The sequence below is a fragment of the Pristiophorus japonicus genome, chromosome 1 (genome assembly GCF_044704955.1).
Source record: "Pristiophorus japonicus isolate sPriJap1 chromosome 1, sPriJap1.hap1, whole genome shotgun sequence".
Classification (NCBI taxonomy): Eukaryota; Metazoa; Chordata; class Chondrichthyes; family Pristiophoridae; genus Pristiophorus; species Pristiophorus japonicus.
This window is the reverse complement of record NC_091977.1, coordinates 126,602,761-126,622,149: the sequence shown is the minus strand read 5'-3', so window position 1 is coordinate 126,622,149 and position 19,389 is coordinate 126,602,761. Positions and strand designations below refer to the sequence as shown.

The 19,389-nt window shown below is 42.5% G+C and overlaps 1 protein-coding gene across 5 annotated transcripts in view; it reads right to left on the bottom strand.

Annotated features, from left to right (window-relative positions):
• The window catches only part of LOC139265690 (E3 ubiquitin-protein ligase MARCHF3), a 141,781-nt gene that overhangs the window by 68,279 nt on the left and 54,113 nt on the right, over positions 1–19,389 (bottom strand). Inside the window, exon 1 of one of the 5 annotated variants that reach the window (XM_070882966.1) lies at positions 1,900–2,330. The exons of the other annotated variants lie outside the window; for them this stretch is intronic. The gene's annotated coding sequence lies outside the window, so the exon portion shown is untranslated. Of the gene's footprint in view, positions 1–1,899; positions 2,331–19,389 lie in introns of those variants that run through there. 5 annotated transcript variants of the gene reach the window in all.

Here is a 19,389-nt window from a genome sequence, read left to right as displayed (position 1 = left end):
TCCTTCCTATCTGAACAGGTGTTCATGGATACAATTTAGCAAAATAAATAACTACTTGAAATTCAACAATAAATGTCACTATTTTGCAGAAGTTTCAGTGAATTCATGTCATAGAAACATAGAAAATAGGAGGAGTAGGCCATTCGGCCCTTCGAGCCTGCACTGCCATTCAATGAGTTCATGGCTGAACATGCAACCTCAGTACCCCCATTCCTGCTTTCTCGCCATACCCCTTGATCCCCCTAGTAGTAAGGACTATATCCAACTCCTTTTTGAATATATTTAGTGAATTGGCCTCAACAACTTTCTGTGGTAGAGAATTCCACAGGTTCACCACTCTTTGGGTGTCCTGGTCCTCAATGTTTAATTTCATTCAGGTGCATTAGTTCAGTGTCTGCAAAAGAAGCAATGTATTTTTTTGAGATTCTCTGACATTCTAAATAAGTGCCAACTTAGAATATTGAGAAAAAGTAAACAGAATCAATTAAACATGAAAGGAAAGTGTAGGTTTGGGAGTATTGTTCATTACTGTAAAGATATAAAGCATCTACAAATGTGTATTTCAGGAACTTTTCACATGTAGATTTAATTAAACTGAAATCAGGAGGTTACAAGCTATAAAGACCCTAAAGCCTGTTGAACACAGAAAGGTTAAAGCCAGAGCAGCAATGCTATAATAAGTGCAGCTTAAATGTCAAGCCACTACCTAAATTCTGTATGTTGGGGGTGGGGGGGGGGGGAAGAGGTATAGAACAGAGAGAACAATACTATTGTGTTCTTGTGCTAGTTACTGCTACCAAAACAGTATAATGCAGCATAACCTGCTAAACTTGGAAATTGTTGAAAGTGAATATTGGACACAAAGCTGGTTGAAATGTATACACTTTTGCAGAATCAAATAGCAACTTGGTGACAATAGTGTTGTGCATGAGGGATATTTTTTTTTTTAAACTTAGCATATTTGCTGTGTAGGGCTATTGAGTTGTTATTCCTTTATGAAAGATGCATGTCTGCTCTGCAATTAATTGACATTTCAAATGAACCAAATGGTTACTTATATGGCACATACAAATTGACTTCCAGACACAGTTCTCAAAGGTGAATAGCCACAGGTGGAACAAAAACCTGAATTGCCAGAAAACCTCCTACACCAAACAAAAATGGCAAGGGCCATATCAATATTAGCTAGAGGATAAAAAAAAAAAGCACAGCCCTGAGCACTTCTGATCAAACCACAATTAAAACACAAACTAAGTGGATTGAGCAATAGCTGTGATACAATTATCAGTATTTAATTTGATAAACATGATTGTTAATCCAATACATAGCAGGAATATACAAGACAAAAAAAAGACAAACAACTGAAGTGCAGCACCGTTTCCATTTTCCTACTAAACCAAGTCCATTAAAAAAATAAATTTGGAAACAGTACTTTAAGTGTGAGTATGAGAGCAATAATGGTCAGCTGATGTTGTGGTTTTAAGTTTCCAGTTAAAGAGGAAGAACTCACTTCCCTTTTTAATCCTTTAATTGGAAACCTGACCACAGTTTCAGCTGACAGCTGGTTTCATAATTTTTCCCAGATACAGCTTTAAAAGGTTTGTCGCTTTGTGCAGTTAACAAATGTGAGAATAAAATTCACTTAAGTTACAAGCTCATGGGATCAGTGCCTCAAACTGATGGTCAGAACTTTAGTCCTGGAACACTTCTGATATGGAGCTTCATAAGTAACAATTTTTGTTCTACAAAACTGTTGCAATGGTTTCAACTACTGTATAACATTGAGTTGCACTTCTTTGAGAACAAAAATTCTCCACGGAAAGATTTAAAAAAAAACATGAGAGCCTAAGCCACATAACATTAGGCTCCTTAGGTAAGAATTTTAGTGCACGGTCTTACCTCAAAAACTAGTTCTATCTTGAAAAGATGATTGGAGCCTTCTAGCAATTATATTGGGAATGCTGCTGTGATGGCACATGTAAATACTGAAAATGGAGCATCTGCCTCCAGCCTTTTGAAATATGATAAACTTTAAATTTCAATATGCTTTCTCCCAACATAAAGTCCAAATACACTATTCATCTTGAAAATTCAAGCCAATGTGAGCAGGGACAGCTTCCAGGCGTTTGTTCATTCGCTCTTCAGTGCCCTCCAGGAAGGCTCTGAAGGAGTTAGGTTGTGAATTGTTTTCCTCCTCTGGCTTGGTGCCATGCCCTGCTGTCCTCTGGGCACAGATGCCTCTTGAATATTCATAATTCTGTCCAAATATGATTTAAAAAAAATACCGGTAAGACATAGAGCAAAGTAATTTGAGACGGGAAATAAGAGAGCCAAGCTGTGTTCCTGCCTTGTCTTCTGGTCCCCCAGTGTGCTGGTAAAGAACTGCTTCTGCTGCTTGCGCCCGTTTTAAGCCAATGTTTTTTTAATTATTCTTTCCGGGATGTGGGCGTCACTGGCAAGCTGGCAAAAATAACCTTCTATTCCTTTCTGCATTGTGTAGTTATTGTTCAAACAAAAGGGTACGTACTACTAGGAACAAGTTGGAGTTCATATAGCGTATGCTGGGTTGTCGTCCAGAATTCCTCATTTTGCTGTTGTGGGAAGGTACAGATCAGAGGCAAGGTGCTTTCCCACAAGGGAAAAAAAAAAGGAAAAATTGGAGGGTGACAAAAGACCACGGGAATTTATTGACTTCCTACCATTCATAAGAAATAGGAAGGTGAATGGGGATGGAGTATAAAAGGTCACATAAAAGTTTCACCAAAAGAAATTCACTAAATATATTCAAAAAGGAGTTAGATGTAGTCCTTACTACTAGGGGGATAAAGGGGTATGGCGAGAAAGCAGGAATGGGTACTGAGGTTGCATGTTCAGCCATGAACTCATTGAATGGCCTAGTCCTGCATCTATTTTCTATGTTTCTATGTTTCCTCTAGCCCAACATCCCCATTCATTTAATTACTGATTTGGAAATTCATACCACTGCAGAGGGAGCTCTACACAAAACATATGCTCTAAGATTTCTAATCAGCAGTTCCATATGTACTATATATAAAAAAACATGGGATGACAGAGTGCACAAATAACTCCCTTCAGAATGCTTGGGGATTATGGTTAATTTCAGTAGCATGCACTCCTTTAAGCAATGGATGTGCTTGTCTCTTGTACTTCCTGATTAAGAGTAGGTTGATAGACTTAATTTTTCCCAGAATTTTGCAATGATTTAGTTGTCTGAGCCTCCCTTCCTAGAGTCTCAATTGGTGCAGTTGTATATTTTGTTCACCCTGTATTTGCAGGAACTTGCTTTGATATTGAGCCTGACCATATATTTGTGCCCATTAGTGCAGACTTTAGTATTACACATTTCAGAATCAGTTAGTAATGGCCATGGGAAGGGTTGCACAAAGGTTACCATGTCTAGAAGCCTTATTGGATCAAGTGACTATTTTTGTATAGCCTGGGGAACATGGGGTGCATTACAATTTCTCTGATGTCAGCCTGCCCCTATTCCTCAATAGGACAAAGCTGGTCACGTTATACAAAAAGGAATCTTGCTTCCTTCTTACCAGCATATGTGCCAACCTAACCAGAAGTAACAACAGGCCCATATCATACTTGGGTAGAGTGAACATAATAAAGATGAACATTCTCCCTTACGTCCTCTACTTATTTCAGATGCAACTCATTAAGGTGCCAGCATGACATTTCCCTGACTCGGACAGCAGCTCACCAGTTTCTCTGGGCAGGCAAAAGACTGAATACACCTCAAATACACATTGCTCCCAAATCAAGTGGGAAGATTCCTGCTTCTGAATTCCTGCTACTGGGCAGCTCAGATTCAAGTGATCATGGCCTGGTCTCTAACCACCCAGCAGACACTGTGGCTGGCACTGGGAGCCAGGACCTCCCTCCCACTCAAACTTCTTATACAGCTCATCATTTACACACCTTGAGAAGATGTCATCTGACAGCCTGAACCACTCCAGTATTACAACTCTCAGCCTCAAGCCATGCTTGTGCCTCCCTAAAGATCCCATTCGGTTTATCAGCCCTCCCCAAAATGGTGCAATTGGGAATTACCATGAGAACAAGCCTCAGCTGGATGTAGAGCATCACATGAAGTGGTGATCACTAGATTAGGCCAGTTACAAAAGGGCCAGGTTATGCCATTCCAGTAGCTATCTGACGAATGCAATCTCAGGTAACATGGCCATCTCACAATGAAGCACCAACTCTGGAAACTTGCAATACTTTGCAGACTTCAGCATGATCCAGCTTCCTAACAGCCTCTTGTGGACACACCTCTACTTTGTATGCCATTCTTACCTCCACCATGACCAAGGACAGGAGAAAAAGCCTTAAGGAAGCCTGGGAACATGATCTAGGACAACTGTAAGGCAAAGGGTATGGATCCTAAATGCCAGCATCTGTAGAAAAATTCAGGAAGGCCGTTTCAAAAATAATATCACATATTTCACACCTTATGCTCCATACCAGATATCTGCTGGAGGGGCTGTGGCCAGACTGACACCCTCTCTTACATGGAATCTTGGCCTTTATTGCAAAGGGGATGGAGTATAAAAGCAGGGAAGTCTTGCTACAGCTATACAGGGTATTGGTGAGGCCACACCTGGAATACTGCGTGCAGTTTTGGTTTCCATATTTACAAAAGGATATACTTGTTTTGGAGGCAGTTTTAGAGAAGGTTCACTAGGTTGATTCTGGAGATGAGGGGGTGGACTTATGAGGAAAGGTTGAGTAGGTTGGGCTTCTACTCATTGGAATTCAGAAGAATGAGAGGTGATCTTATCAAAACATAAGATTATGAGGGGGCTTGACAAGGTGGATGCAGAGAGGATGTTTCTACTGATAGGGGAGACTAGAACTAAAGGGGATAATCTTAGAATAAGGGGCCAGCCATTTAAAACTGAGATGAGGAGAAATTTCTTCTCTGAAGGTTGTAAATCTGTGGAATTCGCTGCCTCAGAGCGCTGTGGAAGCTGGGACATTGAATAAATTTAAGACAGAAATAGACAGTTTCTTAAACAATAAGGAGTTATGGGGAACAGGCAGGGAGGTGGAGCGGAGTCCATGAGATCAGCCATGATCTTATTGAATGGCAGAGCAGGCTCGAAGGGCTGTGTGGCCTACTCCTGTTTCTATTTCTTATATTCTAGCCATGTGCCCATATTCAGCCATTCTGGACAGCAGTCTAAGATTTCCAGGAACATGAGCAGTCGTACGATGCCAGAGGTTCCAGCTCAATGCTTGCTGGGCCTGCCCATTGGAGAGAAAGGGTCCCCCCCTGCAGTGACTAGGCTAGGAGGAGCTGCTAAAAAATTCATCCCCCTCCCTTCAAGGCAAAGTAGTGTCACATACAACAATCGTGTGGCTGAAACACATGTGGGGTATCTGCCAGTCAGCAGGAGGAATGTTTGGCCTCTATCTAAAATTGGGAAAATATCAGCCAGTTTGGAGCCCATTCTTGGGAGACCTACTCAATGCAAACTACTTCCTTCATGCAGTAACCCACTCACTGGCCACAAAGGCACCAACTCCAACCAACATGACCGCCAGTACAGAGATCCCTCTCAACTATTCCCTATCCTAACTAGCCCCAGAACTCAGCCAAACAAGCTGTCTACACTCCCTCAACATGCACTAACACAGCAATATATCCCTACACTGACACCATATAATGACTTCATAGGCTATGCATGACAATTACATTTGCATAAACTGCATGTAAATGTACATCTAAGTACACATAAAATGTCAGCCTGAGCTCAGTAGTACCACTCTTGCCTCTGAGTTAGAGATTGTGTCTCAAGTTCCACTCAATCTTGAGTACATAATCTTGGCTAAAACTATAGTGTAGTGCTGAGGGAATGCTGCAGTCAGAGGTGTCATCTTTCAAATGAGATGTTAAACCAAGGTTCTGTCTGCCCCCTTAGGTGGATGTAAAAGATCCCATGGTATTATTTTGAAGAGCAGGAGTTTTTTTTCGCCGGTGTCTAAACCTTTATCCCTCATCCAACGTCAATAACCCAGTTATCATCACATTACGGTTTGTGGGACCTTGCTATATGCAAATTGGCTGTTGCACTTCCTACATTACAACTATAATTCAGAAGTACTGAATTAGCTGTAAAGTGCCTTGGTACATCCTGAGGTCATGAAAGACACTATGTAAATGCAAGTTCTTTCTTTTTTTATATGAATAGCTACGTGAATAGATCCTCAATCATAGAATGGCTTGTAAAAACAAATGAAAAATTTGTAAAACACTTTATAAAAAGCAAATGTATATTCTTGAAAACCCATTAAAAGCATTTTCAATAACAAAAACACACATTTATATTGTGCCTTATTTGTAGAAAAACGGTCCTATGGCACGTCAAGGAAAGAAAAGGCGCAAGGCCAAAGAGGAATGACCCACATTCACTTACAGGACAACTTGAAACACTTCAATTTTGAATAAGTTTCCTAACAGAACGTGTTGGGTTATTGAATCGGGCTGAAAAATTTATCATTGTACCTTCTAAATCATACCCATTTGGCATTAGCTCACAGTTTCACATTTTACAGCACTAAAGCAAAGACTTCTTCTGTTCCAAGCATTTTAATTAGTTTTTGTTCACCACCAACTCTGCTTGAAAACAGATCACAACCAATCGGAGAACTTTAGGACAACAAAAAAAAGACTGAGTTATGAGTAATATTAATTGATAGTTCTAATGAATGGTGCATACTCAAACCCTCACAAACATAGCTTTTATTTTTATTCATTCACTGGATGTGGGTGTCGCTGGCAAGGCCAACATTTATTGCCCATCTCAAATTACCCTCGAGGTGGTGATAGTGAGCAGTCTTCTTGAACCGCCGCAGTGCACACAGTGGTACTCCCACAGTGCTGTTCGGGAGAGAGTTCCAGAATTTTGACTCAGCGACTATGAAAGAACAATATATTTCCAAGTAAGGATGGTGTGTGACTTGGAGGGGAACTTGCAGATGGTGGGGTTCCCATGTGCCTGCTGCCCTTGTCCTTCTAAATGGTAGAGGTTGTGGATTTGGGAGGTGCTGTCGGAAGCCTTGGCGAGTTGTTGCATCTTGTGGATTGTACACACTGCAGCCACGGTATGCTGGTAGAGGAGGGAGTGATTGTATAAGGTGGTGGATGCTGTGCTAATCAAGCGGGTTGCTTTGTCCTGATGGTGTCAAGCTTATTGAGTGTGGTTGGAGCTGCACTCATCCAGGCAAGTGGAGAGTATTCCAGCACACTCCTGACTTGTGCCTTGTAGATGGTGGAAAGGCTTTGGGGTGTCAGGAGGGGAGTCACTTACCGCAGAATATCCAGCCTTTGACCTGCTGTTGTTGCCATAGTATTTCTGTGGTAGGTCCAATTGAGTTTCTGGTCAATGGTGACCCCCAGGATGTTGATGGTGGTGAATTCAGCATTGCAATGTCGTTGAATGTCATGGGGTTGTGGTTAGACTCTCTCTGGTTGGAGATTTCAGAGTCTGGCACTTGTGTGGTGCAAATGTCACTTGCCACCTATCAGCGCATGTCTGAATGATGTCCAGGTCTTACTGCATGCATGCATGGACTGCTTCATTATCTGAGATGCAGCAAACGGAACCGAACACAGCACAGTGATCATCCCCACTTCTGACCTTAAGATGGATGGAAGGTCATTGATGAAGCAGCTGAAGATAGTTAGACCTAGGATAATGCCCTGAGGAAATCCTGCAACGATGTCCTAGGGTTGAGATGATTGGCATCCAACAACCACCACCATCTTCCTTTGTGCTAGGTATGACTCCAGCCAGTGGAATTTTCCCTGTTTCCCACTGACTTCAATTTTACTAGTGCTCCTTGATGGCACGCTCAGTCAAAAGCTGCCTTGTCACTCTCAAGTCACCTCTGGAATTCAGTTCTTTTGTCCATGTTTGGACCAAGACTGTAATGAGTCTGGAAACAAGTGGTCCTGGCGGAACCCAAACTGAGCATTGGTGAGCAGGTTACTGGTGAGCAAGTGTCATTTGATAGCACTGTCAATGACTTTCATCACTTTGCTGCTGATTAAGAGTAGAATGATGGGACAGTAATTGGCTGCCCCATAACCTAGTTATTCTCTTGTGCTAAGTATTTCTAGTATTTTACTTTCTTATACAAACATAGCAAATAGGTGCAGAAGCAGGCCATTCGGCCCTTCGAGCCTGCACCACCATTCAATATGATCATGGCTGATCATGCAACTTCAGTACCCCTTTCCTGCTTTCTCTCCATACCACTTGATCCCTTTCGCCGTAAGGGTCACATCTAACTCCCTTTTGAATATATCTAACGAACTGGCTTCAACAACTTTCTGTGGTAGAGAATTCCACAGGTTCACAATTCTGAGTGAAGAAGTTTCTCCTCATCTGTTCTAAATGGCTTAACCCTTATCCTTAGACTGTGACCCCTGGTTCTGGACTTCCCCAATATTGGGAACATTCTTCCTGCATCTAACCGGTCCAATCCCGTTAGAATTTTGTGTTTCTAGGAGATACCCTCTCATTCTTTTAAATTCCAGTGAATAGAAGCCTAGTCAATCCAATCTTTCTTTATATATCAGTCCTGCCATCGCGGGGATCAGTCTGGTGAACGTTCGCTGCACTCCCTCAATAGCAAGAATGTCCTTCCTCAGATTAGACGACCAAAACTACACACAATATTCAAGGTGTGACCTCACCAAGGCCCTATACAACTGCAGTAAGGCCTCCCTGCTCCTATACTCAAATCCTCTCGCTATGAAGGCCAACATGCCATTTGCCTTCTTCACCACCTGCTGTACCTACATGCCAACTTTCAATGACTGATGTACCATGACACCGAGATCTCGTTGCACCTCTCCTTTTACTAATCCGTCACCATTCAGATAATATTCTGCCTTCCTGTTTTTGCCACCAGTGGAGAACCTCACATTTATTCACATTATACTGCATCTGCCATGCATTTGCCCACTCATCTAACCTGTCCAAGTCACCCTGCAGCCTCTTAGCATCCTCCTCACAGCTCACACTGCCATCCAGTTTAGTCTCATCTGCAAACTTGGAGATATTACATTCAATTCCTTCGTCTAAATCATTGATGTATATTGTAAATAGCTGGGGTTCTAGCACTGAACCTTGCGGTGCCCCACTAGTCACTGCCTGGCATTCTGAAAAGGACCCGTTTATTCCTACGTTTGCTTCCTGTCTGCCAACCAGTTCTCTATCCACGTCAATACATTACCCCCAGTACCATGTGCTTTAATTTTGCACACTAACCTCTTGTATGGGACCCTGTCAAAAGCCTTTTGAAAGTCCAAATACACCACATCCACTGGTTCTCCCTTATCCACTCTACTAGCTACATCCTCAAAAAATTCAAAGATTTATCAAGCATGATTTCCCTTTCATAAATCCATGCTGACTTGGACTGATCCTGTCACTACTTTCCAAATGCGCTGTTATTACAGCTTTAATAATTGATTCCAACATTTTCCCCACTACCGGTGTCAAGCTAACCAGTCTATAATTCCCTGATTTTTCTCTACCTCCTTTTTAAAAAAAAAAAGTGCTGTTACATTAGCTACCCTCCAATCCATAGGAACTGATCCAGAGTCGATAGAATGTTGGAAAATGACCACCAATGCATCCACTATTTCTAGGGCCACTTCCTTAAGTACTCTGGGGTGCAGACTATCAGGCCCTGGGGATTTATCGGCCTTCAATCCCATCAATTTCCCGACTAATAAGGATTTCCTTCCGTTCCTCCTTCTCGCTAGACCCTCGGTCCCCTAGTATTTCCAAATGGTTATTTGTGTCTTCCTTAGTGAAGACAGAACCAAAGTATTTGTTCAATTGGTCTGCCATTTCTTTGTTCCCCATTACAAATTTACCCGATTCTGACTGCAAGGGACCTACATTTGTCTTCACTATTCTTTTTCTCTTCACGTATCTATAGAAGCTTTTGTAGTCAGTTTTTATGTTCCCTGCAAGTTTATTCTCATACTCTATTTTCCCCCTCCTAATTAAACCCTTTGACCACCTCTGCTGAATTCTAAATTTCTCCTAGTCCTCAGGTTTGCTGCTTTTTCTGGCCGATTTATATGCCTCTTCCTTGGATTTAACACTATCCCTAATTTCCCTCGTTAGCCACGGTTGAGCCACCTTCCCTGTTTTATTGGATCATCAAACTGAAACATCAGCAAGATTTACACATGTGTTTCAATATCTAAGCATTTGTCTGATAGTCCAGTAGGTAAATGCCATGCTACTGTGGTATATGGACCCACATTTAACCTCTTGTTTGTACTAGTTTTGCCAATTTCAGCCAAGTGAAATGAAGCCATTGAAAAGGAAAATATATCCATTAAACTCAGTTTGTGTTTATAAAATAGGTATATAGTCTACATTCTGTTCACATCCACTATCAATTCAGTAGAATTTCATCATTCCCAGCATAATCAGAGAGCATCTTTTGTGGAATTGCTTCCAAAAATTACTCATTTTGGAGATTAGTTTAAATCTTGGTGGTCCAACTACTGCTCAATGATGTGCATATATTTTATAAAACATCAAATATAAATCACTTTTTAAAAGTAGCACTACAGGACAAACTGTAAGTGATGACAAAGCAGTGATGGACTTAATGTTTAAAAATAAAACCTGCAGACAAGTCAGCTTCTGCCAAAATGAAATAAAGCAAGGTAAATATTGGCTGGGAGGAAAACAAGGAAATGTAATCTGAATTAAAGGCAACACTTGCAAGGGCTTGAGTGATGACTAGTATTATGTAAACAAAAATGTAAATCTGCAGTAATCACAAAACAGTTAATACCAATGTGCCCATCATATAACCATGTTTAATTGTGCAGTCACAATCCTTAAAACGTAAATAAAATTAACCAGATTAGATTTTTTTTTTATAAAAGTACCCTGCTGATATTACAAGGCAGTATCAATCTAATTTGAGAGTTATAAAATTAAAGTTTTGTTCTTGCGATTTGTGGCATCATTTGATTAGGGGGCTGCCTTGTAATTATTGATATATGGTCTTTATCCTGTCTCATCGAGGAAGCTATTTTTTTAACCATCAAATGCTAAAAATGTAGTTCAAGGATTATATATTTAAGAGTTAGATTTGTTCACTAGAACTTTACTTACAATTCTAAAGAGCTGCATTTAAAATGTAATGGAAAGAAGAACATTTATTTGTACAAGAGTCTCTTAAAATAATTTGGAACTGTATAATTTAGTCCAGTTAGTGGCATAATTTTAAGGGAACACAAGCAATGCCAATTTTAATTGCAGTTGTTAGCACTTCCTTTTTTTTTAAAAAAAAGTGGTGTGATTTAAATTCTTCTAGTTAACTGTGATATTTCACATGTACCTCATCAGTAAAAAGATCAGTGCCTTAGCAAGTTACTTAACTGGATCAGCCACATACCGGGTCCAAACAGCTACAAGACCAGGTCAAAGGCTGATTATTCTGACGAGTGACTCACCTCCCGACTCCCCAAAGCCTTTCCGCCATCTACATCATCATCATCATAGGCAGCCCCTCAGAATCGAGGAAGACTTGCTTCCACTCTTAAAATGAATTCTTAGGTGGTTGTACAGTCCAATACGAGAACCAGTGTCTCTGCCGCAGGTGGGACAGACAGTGGTTGAGGGGAAAGGTGGGCAGGAAGCCTGGTTTGCCGCACGCTCCTTCCACTGCCTGCGCTTGAATTCTGCATGGCTCTTGGCGACTTTTCTCGAGGAGTTCAGTGCCCTCCCGGATGCACTTCCTCCACTTAGGGCGGTCTTTGGCCAGGGACTCCCAGGTGTCAGTGGGGATGTCACACTTTATCAGGGAGGCTTTGAGGATGTCCTTGTAACATTTCCTCTGCCCACCTTGGGCTCATTTGCCGTGGACGAGTTCAGAGTAGAACGCTTGCTTTGGGAGTCTCGTGTCCAGCATGCGAACTATGTGGCCTGCCCAACGGAGCTGATCAAGTGTGGTCAGTGCTTCAATGCTGGGGATGTTGGCCTCGGTGAGGACACTAATGTTGGTGCATCTGTCTTCCCAGGGGATTTGTAGGATCTTGCGGAGACATCGCTGGTGGTATTCCTCCAGCGACTTGAGGTGTCTACTGTACATGGTCCATGTCTCTGAGCCATACAGGAGGGTGGGTATTACTATGGCCCTATAGACCATGAGCTTGTTGACAGTTTTGAGGGCCTGATCTTCAAACACTCTTCCTCAGGTGGCCGAAGGCTGCACTGGCACAATGGAGGCGGTGTTGGATCTCGTCATCGATGCCTGCTCTTGTAGATGAGAGGCTCCCGAGATAAGGGAAGTGGTCCACGTTGTCCAGGGCCGTGCCGTGGATCTTGATGTGTGGGGGGCAGTTTCAAGAGCTAATAGATTGCAAGCCTTAAACAGCAACCCAACTCGGGAGCAGCAAAGCAGCATTACAGACGGCTAACGTCCAACAAAAAACCCGGGACCTAAAGAACAGGTGGTGGATGGAGAAAGCACAGGAGATACAGCAGCTGGCCGACAGCCATGATGTGCGAGGATTCTTCATCGCAGTCAAGGCCACATAAGGACCAAGCACACAAGGCCCCACCACGTTGCTTTCCAAGAATGGGGAAACACTCGTCAAGGACACCGAGGCAGTCAGGGCCCGCTGGAAGGAGCACTTCGAAGATCTCCTCAATCGAAACTCTGCCTTTGACTCGAAAGTTCTCGACTCCGTCCACAGCATGCTACCCGCCACCACTTCTGAGACCCCAACACTGCACAAGGTAGAAAAAGCCATAAATCAGCTAAAAAACAATTAGGCTATGGGAGCGGATGGAAACCCAGCTGAGGCACTGAAGTATGGTGGAGAGGTACTCCTGGCGCAAATACACAACCTCATCTCTCTCATCGGGAGGGAGGAGCGCATGCCGGGAGATCTTGGAGATGCAGTGATCGTGACCATCTTTAAAAAAGGGGACAAGTCCAACTGCGGCAACTACAGAGTGTAATGTTTGTAAGTTGGTAATGCTTGTAGCTCCATACTGTGGATGCGGACGTATTGTGTACTGCAGCTGCAGAGTTATAATAAACAGACAGGCAGCTTCCGGACCAAGCAGCCTCCATGTTAGGAGCCGTGTGTGTGTGCTCTGTGAAGATATCACAGTTGGCAACGGAGCATGGAGATTTTTCGGATGTTTAAAGCTTAATTTTTGTTGGTGAAGGATTCAGCCAGCCGACAGAAAACTTTGGAAGTTTGTGTCATTGAAAAAAAAAGCTACAAAATCCGAGGTAAAACTACAGCACACGGTGAGAACAGCTAGAGATTAAACATGATAGGTATAATTGGATATTTGAGTGAATATAGACACGACCAGGAATGTTTTAAAGCGTATGTGGATCAGCTAGAAATGTATTTCATTGCAAACAACATAATCGAAGTTCCAGACAATGCAGTCCAGAACCGGGCTGTGTTGGAACGTAAGAGAGCGATCTTATCGGAGGCAGGTCCGGCATTATATGAAACCCTTGTAAATCTGCTTGTGCCTGACGAGCCAAAGGACACGACGCTTAGAGATTTTAACGAAGCTGGAGCAGCACTATAATCCCAAACCGTTAGAAATTACTGAAAGCTCTCGTTCCGGGATACGGAATCAAAAGATCGATGAAAGTATCATAGCATTAAAAAAGCTATCGATGCACTGTAATTTTGGAAACTTTCAAAACCAAGCATTACGGGATAGTTTTGTTTGTGGGGTGAAAAATGATGCGATCAGAAGGAAGTTATTGACGGCGGATGACTTGACTTTTGAGATTGTTTGTCAGACAGCGAGGTCGTTGAGCATGGCCGAACAATATTTCCGAGAATTAAATAATGATTATGGTCGTCAGTCAACCGAGGTAAATCACCTGCAGGTTCAAAGTAAAAAAGATGGCCAGGGCCAAAAGTCTCAAACTGGAAATTCTAACAGAACGTCGAAGTTGTGCTATAGGTACCTGGGACAACACATTGCTCAAAGTTGTCCATATGTGAAGGCAGAGTGTTTCTTCTGCAGAAAGACTGGGCATCTTGCGAAGGCATGACGACTGAAGGGTAAACCAGTTTTTAATGCTGAGTCCAGCTTTCAAAGCTATGAGTAGTAATCCAAAGAGACTACATGGCTTGGAAGAACAACAGGACGAGGAGATGTTAGAATTACACGTCATCAGGAGCACGAGGTTAACGGACAACGACTCGGAAAGTATCAAAATCCACAGATGTTGCGGGATTCAAGATACCAATGGAAATTGACATGGGTGCCTTCATGAGTATAGTACCAGAGTCACTATACCATGACAAATTGCGTGATTTTCAATTGGAGAAATCCAAGATAGAGCTGTGAGGCTACTCGGGAGAGAAAATTCCTGTGGTAGGTCGTATCACCGCACCGGTGAAATATAAAGATCAATTTCAGAACTTGCCTCTAATAATAGTGAAAGGAGACAAGACTGCTTTAACTAGGAAGAAATTGGTTAAGCTCACTGAAGCTGGATTGGAGTAAGATCTTCTCTGTGGAAGCGAGATTTTCATCAATGGATGTGTCAGGGTACAGAAGGACGCTAGATCGGTTTACTACAAGCCACGTTCCGTACCACATGCACTCAGAGAAAGTTGAGCAAGAACTCAAAAGACTAGAGATTGAGAACATTATTAGTAAAGTAGATCGATGTAATTGGGCTACACCCATTGTTGTTGTACCCAAGTCTGATGGTAAAGTAAGATTATGTGGTGATTATAAGGTAACCGTAAACCAGGTTCTAGAGGGTAATGTCCCAAATACATTGCCGAATGTAGAAGACTTGTTCACAACACTGACAGATGGTTAGATCTTCTCAAAACTGGATCTTACGAATGCCTACTTACAGCTTCAACTAGATGAGGAGCCCAAGTCATGTCTGACTATAAACACTCATCGAGACCTATATCAATTTAATAGGCTACCGTTTGGAGTGTCTTCCGCCCCTGCCATATTCCAAGGGGTGATGAACCAGATTTTGCAAGGTATTGAAGGGGTAGTATGTTATTTGGACGACATACTAATTTCAGCACCAAATAGGCAAATTCATAACATATTGAATGAAGTCCTCAAACGGCTAGAAAAGCACAAAGTAAGAGTGTCTGCTCATAAGTGTGAGTTATTTAAAAACTCAGGAGTACTTAGGGTACAGAGTAGACAAAGGTGGTTTAAATTCGACCAAGGAAAAATTGGATGCAATCAGAAATGCACCCACTCCCAGGAATGTCACTGAACTTCATTCATTCTTGGGTCTTTTGAATTATGGGAAGTTCCTACCAAAGTTGGCTACAGTATTACATCCACTGAATGAACTTTTGAAAAAAACAGGTCCAGTGGAAGTGGTCAAAAGAATGCGAAACAGCATTGAAGGAGTGTAAAAACAAATTGGTAGAGAGCACCATGTTAGTTCACGATGACATATCTAAGGAGATTAAACTAGCATGTGATGCCTCTCTGTATGGAGTTGGGGCAGTAATCTCTCATGTATTAAGTAATGGAGGAGAGACCAATTGCTTTTGCTTCACACACTGTCAGTGAGAGAAATTATGCGCAAATTGAAAGGCAAGCTTTGGCATTAATTTTTGGGGTCAAGAAGTTTCACAAATACTTCTATGGTCGTAAGTTTACCATCGTTACAGACCATAAGCCCCTAACAGCAATCCTCCATCCAAAGTCCCCAGTTCCAACATTAGCTGCAGCCCGAATGCAGAGATGGGCTTCGATTTTGTCAGCATATACATATGATATTGAATACAGACGATCAGCTGATCACAGTAATGCTGATGCAATGTCTAGATTGCCTTCCCCATCACAAGTTACACCCGATAGGGAAGGAGTTTTTATTTTTCATACATTGATGAACTACCAGTCACAGCTGAAGAGATTGGTAGAGCAACCAAACGTGACCTCGTGATGGCAAAGGTGTATGAGTATATTGAAACTGAATGGCCAAACCAGGTAATAGACAAAGATACATATTCATTCTTCATTGGTAGGAATGAATCATCAGTAGATAAAAATTGTATCATGTGGGATGCAAGAGTGGTTATACCAAAGAAATTCAGCTCCAAATTATTAGGAGACCTCCATGACCAGCACCTGGGAATGTGCTTGACCAAGAGTTTTGCACGCAGTTATTTATGGTGGCCAGGTCTTGATAAAGATATAGAGTACATCGTGAGTCAGTGTACGACATGTCAATCAGTAAGCAAGCAACCACCACCACAGTACCATTACAGCCATGGAAATGGCCTCCCAGAGTGTGGCAAAGGCTACATATTGATTTTGCTGAGTTAGATGGACAACAATTGTTCATTGTAATTGATAGCCAAAGTGGGTTGAGGTTTTTCCAATGTGGAAAACAAGTAACATTGGACATTTTACGAAAATTATTTTCTGCATTTGGCCTCCCTGAAGAAATTGTTTCAGATAATGGACCACAATTTTATTCAGAAGAATTTGCACAATTCACAAGCAAAAATGGTGAGAAACATACCAAGGTTCCACCATACCACCCTGCTTCAAATGGTGCAGCAGAGTGCACTGTACCAACTGTCAAACGTGCCCGCATAAAACAAATGTTAGATCCAAATCCAAGAAAACGACAGTTGTCATTGGATCACAAATTGGCTAATTTTTTTGATTACATATCGAAATACTCCTCATACAACTATTGGTAGAACGCCAGCGGAGTTGTTTCTCAAAACGACAGCCACGAACCAGATTCTCATTGTTAAAGCCAAATTAGGCACAGTCTGTAGAAGAGACACAAATTAGACAAAAAGAGAATCATGATCAAGGGAGACTAAAAGAGAGAAGAGTGAAATTAAACCAGAAGGAGAGTGTGAATTTTGGAAGGTTCGGTTTGAAAGCGAAGGTATCCTCTTTGAAACAGAAAACAAGTGGTAAATTTAAATTTGAAAATCTGTATAAAAATGAAATTATATGGTTTGCTATGATGGCTTTTTTCATTAAGGAGGGAGAAGTGTAATGTTTGTAAGCTGGTAATGCTTGTAGCTCCATACTGTGGATGTGGACGTATTGTGTACTGCAGCTGCAGAGTTATAATAAACAGACAGGCAGCTTCCGATATATTCCGGACCAAGCAGCCTCCATGTTAGGAGCTGTGTGTGTGTGCTCTGTGAAGATATCACACAGAGGAATCTCCTGGCTATCAGCAACTGGGAAAGTCATCGCTAGAGTCCTCCTCAACCGTCTTCTTCCCGTGGCCGAGGAGCTCCTCCCGGAGCCGCAGTGCGGATTTCGTCCCCTCCGGGGCACAACGGACATGATTTTTGCAGCGCGACAGCTGAAGGAAAAATGCAGGGAACAGCGCCAGCCATTATACATGGCCTTCTTCGACCTTACAAAGGCCTTTGACACTGTCAACCGCGAGGGTCTATGGAGCGTCCTCCTCCGATTCGGATGCCCCCAAAAGTACATCGCCATCCTCCGCCATCTCCACGACGACATGCAGGCGTGATCCTAACCAATGGATCCATTACAGACCCAATCCACATCCTGACCGGAGTCAAGCAGGGCTGCGTCATTGCCCCAACCCTCCTCTTAATCTTCCTCGCTGCCATGTTCCACCTCACAGTTGACAAGCTCCCCGCTGGAGTGGAACTAAGCTACTGAACCAGTGGGAAGCTGTTCAACCTTCGCTGTCTCCAGGCCATCTCCAAGACCACTCCAACCCCGGTCATCGAGCTACAGTACAGTGCACACAGAGGCTGAACTCCAGGACATAGTCGACGTATTTACCGAAGCGTATGAAAGCATGGGTCTTATGCCAAACATCAGTAAGACCATCCAGGAGTATGATGGAATACTCTTCATTTGCTTGAATGAGTGTAGCTCCAACAACACTCAAGAAATTTGACACCATCTAGGACAAAGCAACTCTTCAGTTCAGATACAGGATGATTTTGTTTCCCCAGAAAACAACCCAGTTGTTGTTAGACACATTAAACCTTAAACATTCAGTCCCTCCACCACCAGTGCACCATGGCTGCAGTGTGTACACTCTACAAGATGCACTGCAGCAAATCGCCAAGGCTTCCTCGACAGCACCTCCCAAACCCTCAACCTCTAACACCTAGAAGGACAAGGGCAGCAGGCACATGGGAACACCACCATCTCCAATTTCCCCCTCAAAGTCATAGACCATCCTTACTTGGAAATATATCGCTGCTCCTTCATTGTCACTGGGTCAAAATCCTGGAACTCCCTTCCCAACAGCAATGTGGGAGCAGTAGTTCAAGGCAGTGGCTCATCACCACCTTCTCAGGGGCAATTAGGGATGGGCAATAAATGCTGGCCCTGCCAGTGACGCCCACATCTCGAATGATTTTTTTTTTAAAAAAGCGCTAGATTGTTGACCTCAGAACGGAAGATAAACACACTTATGGCTTCCTGATCATGGTACAATGCAAAATAGCCTGAAAGAAACCAATTGAGAACAATTTTGAGAAAATAAAGCCTAACAAAATCAGAGACAAAAAAAAATCCCATTGATTGATCTGTGCATCTCTGGCTTCAACTCTTCAGTTCAGTTCAGATATGGGACGATTTTGTTTTCCCAGAAAACAACCCAATTGTTAGACGTGTTAAAAAGCACTATTGCATTGGAACATCTATTTTATGATTATCCCAGCCTAAATAATTGCTAAAGATGTGGTACATTTTGTATCACAAATCTGAATGCCAAAATCTATTTTCTAATACAAGTTGAACCTCCCTTATCCAGAACCCTCGGGACCTGGCCTGCTCTGGACCAGGGATTTTTCCAGGAGGAGTGATGGTCACGTTAAATTGGATGGTACAGGTACTGAGCAAGGGGATATTGGGGCTGCCTGACTTGGGGCTGGGAGTACAGCAGAGAGATCATGGTGGTGGTGGTGGTGGTGGGGAGGGGGGGCAGTGGATCACGGGGTCAGCTCAGCGATTATGGGAGTCAGTAGCAAGAAAGGACTTCAATTTGTTCATGTCAGAATTCTGCGCATGCGCCACCCAGTGGCCGGGAATGGTCCTGGACCAGGGGTGGTTCCGGATAAGGGAGTTCTGGATAAGGGAGGTTCAACCTGTATAGTATTACAGTACAAATGTTTTAATCTTTGTATATTAGAACCTTTTAAAGATTTGCAGATAATAACAATGCTTTACATGAATATTTTGTCTTGTTTGGACAACAGCAAACTGTTGCCACTCGAATACTATCTTTTGCCAATATTAACTTTAACTTGCATCAAGATGCCAACATTACAAATTTTGGGTCTGCTCTCAATTGTCTTTTGGT